Consider the following 3,469-nt stretch of genomic DNA (forward strand, 5'->3'; position numbering starts at 1 on the left):
CTAAACTACAGTGGTGCCTCGCAAGACGAAATTAATTCGTTCTGCGAGTTTTTCGTCTTGCGAATTTTTCGTCTTGCGAAGTCGCAACTGCACCTCTTCAAGCAATGCACCCTGGGTATTAACGGTTTTAAGAAAAAGGAAACAAACTTGCAAGACGTTTTCGTCTTGCGAAGCAAGCCCATAGGGAAATTCGTTTTGCGAAGCAACTCAAAAAACGAAAAACTCTTTCGTCTTGCGAGGCATTCGTCTTGCGGGGTACCACTGTATTTTTTTTAGAGACGTACTTGAAAATCCGAGCACACTTTTCGTGATGCTCAAGAAACAAAAGGTGGAATCCGGACTAAGTTAGTTGCATGCAAGTTCCATTGAAATCGATAATGAAAAGTCCCGTTTATTTTGGGGGAACTAAATGCAACTAACTTACAAAACCATCCTGTACATATCTACTCAGAAGTAAATCCCAAGGAGTTCAATGGGGTTTACTCCTAGGTAAGTGTCTAAAGGATCCCAGCTTTCATTTTGATGGAAGATTTAGAAGTGTGGATTTTTAACATTTGGTTTGTTTTGCATGTTTGGTCTGCAAAACAACCTGTGCACTGATGGCACTTTTAAATAAACATTAGTACTATTTCCCCCCCATAACCAAAGCATTTGAAAAGCCAATTTTATTTTGCCCAGTTTAAAAGTCTCTCTAGACCTGGATTCAGGGAAAATGTTAGAATCTTTAATTAAAAATAGAATTGCCACTTCTCCTTGTTTGTTTTCCAGATGATGAAAATATTTGTTCTTCTGCAGGCAGAATTGCATCTTGTGTGTGTTGTATTTTGTACCTATGTGCCTTAATTGGTTTTCTTTTTGTTCCACTCCCCCCAACCCGCTCTGGCCAAGGGGTATGGCGCCAAAGGTTCCAGTGTTGTACATTTTGTAACTTCTTTCACTGAAGTTGTTCCTGACTTGCATGTTGCCACATGCATTTCTCCTGCAATGTAAGAGTGCTTTTACTGTTGTGATGGAAGACCAGCAATGAAAAAGGGAAAAGTTATTGCTTATCTAGGTGACACTGGAAGTGTGGGGTGATTGACTATTCGACAATGCAGTGATAATGAGGACTAACTCACATTCCATTTTTTAAAAGGTTACATACATCTACCAAGAGTTTAAGTGCCTTTCTAAACATACCGTATTTTTCTGTCTATAAGTCGCCCCCATGTATAAGATGCCCCCTATTTTGGGGGACTCAGATTTAAGAAAATAGGGGGGGATTTGTATCCATGTATAAGACGCCCCCTAATTTTTGAGGGGGAAAACCTAGTCTTATACACAGAAAAATACGGTAGTTGAGCTGGGTCCGGACTAAAGTTAGTTGAACTTTGACTCCACTGAAATCAGTGGAAAACGTTACTCATAACTTCAGTCCCACTGATGCTGGTAGGAATTAAATTCAGCTAATTTAATCTTGATGCAAACTGTAATGTCTAGAAACACATTTAACATACAGGTCCTCTCATCAAAGATCCAGGGTTGTCAATGTGTCTCAACCTGTGTTTGCTGCCTTGAAATGCGTAAGGCGTAGTCAGTGCGCTGAGCGATGGCTTTTCGGAAAACAGCAACTTGGGTTTAGCAAACGAGCTGTTCAGTGATGTAACGGCAGACCCAAGAAATGTCCCCCCTTGGTGTGTTAAGAGGTGCTAATAAAATATAGTTAGGTGTGAGAAGGTGTTGATTGTTCCTTACAAGAAGTAATCTTTAAAGCAATGGTTCTCAACCTGTGAGTCCCCAGATGTTGTTGGACTACAACTCCCATCATCCCTGATCTCTGGCCTTGCTAGCTAGGGGTGATGGGAGTTGTAGTTCGACAACATCTGGGGACCCAAGGTTGAGAAAGGCTGCTTTAAAGCATGAAGCATTTGACATGAGTCCATCAAAATGAATTCAGCATGCTTTTTTAAAAAAAAACTTACCGTATTTTTTGCTCTATAAGACTCACTTTTTCCCTCCTAAAAAGCAAGGGAAAATGTGTGTGCGTCTTGTGGAGCGAATGCAGGCTGCGCAGCTATTCCAGAAGCCAGAAAAGCAAGAGGGATTGCTGCTTTCACTGCGTAACCATCCCTCTTGCTGTTCTGGCTTCTAAGATTCAGAATATTTTTTTCCTCTTGTTTTCCTTCTCCAAAAACTAGGTGCGTCTTGTGGTCTGGTGCGTCTTATAGAGCGAAAAATACAGTAAATTGCTCAATAGGAGCTAGAGCACAGGTGGGCAACTAGTTTGAAAGCTGGGACCATCTCTCCCTGTTTTCTAAGCTTCCAGCCTTCTTTGTATGTCACAACTTCCCTGAAATTTCACATGCTTTCAGTACAAAACACCTTCCCTTCTGTGTGCCACTGTGTCTCGTGTGAGGCTTGCTACAGAAAGGGTGCAGAATTACTAAGCGCTGGAATTATGCTGGCTTGGTTTATGTGCAACAACCAAGCCTCAGGTTCATACATCCCACCACCTGCCCTTCACATAGAAGAGAAGGAGATTTAATGCTTTGGTGCTTTGACTAGAAGAACATGGAGTTTGTAAACCTGGTCTTCTTAACCCAGCGCAGAAGCTTTTGATCTGTGTTCCTGGAGATGTATGTCCCTTCTTCCCTGCAGTCATGCCACGAAAAAGGTTCCTGTGGCATGCACAATATACCGTATTTTTCGCCCCATAAGATGTACCTGACCATAAGATGCACCTAGTTTTTAGAGGAGGAAAACAAGAAAAAAAATATTCTGAACGAAACCGTGGATGTATGATTTTTGTGGTTCAAGCTGTGGCCACGGACATGTGATTTGACGGTGAGTTTGGGGTAGCCCAATGCAAAAATCCTGAGAATCCATGTGGATCTGTGGTTTGTAACCATGTTTTTCGCCATTGCAGCCCCACAAAACAGTGTGTGTGTGGTTTTTTTGGTGCAGGCTGTAGCCATGGACATGCTATGTGATCTGATGGTGAATTTGGGGTGACCCAATGTAAAAATCCTGAGGATCCATGGGCTTTTACCTCCCCCCTCCCAGGCAGCCTCCTTTATCTCTAGCGTCCCTTATCTCCCTCCTGATCGCTTAGCGACCAGCTGCTTCCTTTCAACACTCCCTTCCCTCTTGTTTGCCTTAAGTGTCTTTTCCTTAGCTGGAGCAGTTTTTTGCTCCTCCTTTTCTTCTAATTTCTCTCCTCATTGCTTTAGTCTTCCTGTCTCCTCTCCTTGCAAGTTTTCTGTCTTTACTTTCCTACTCCCAGGCAGCCTCCTTTATTGCTAGCATCCCTTATCTCGCTCCCAATTGCTTGCTGATCAGCGGTTTTGTTTCAACACCCACTTCCCTCTTTCAAAAAAGAGAGCATGATCTGCTTTTCTCCCCTGGGCAATTCGGCTCCAGGGACCACACATTCGCCCCATAAGATGCACAGACATTTCCCCTTACATTTTAGGAAGAAAAAAGTGCGTCT

The sequence above is a fragment of the Podarcis raffonei genome, chromosome 7, assembly GCF_027172205.1.
Source record: "Podarcis raffonei isolate rPodRaf1 chromosome 7, rPodRaf1.pri, whole genome shotgun sequence".
NCBI lineage: Eukaryota > Metazoa > Chordata > Lepidosauria > Squamata > Lacertidae > Podarcis > Podarcis raffonei.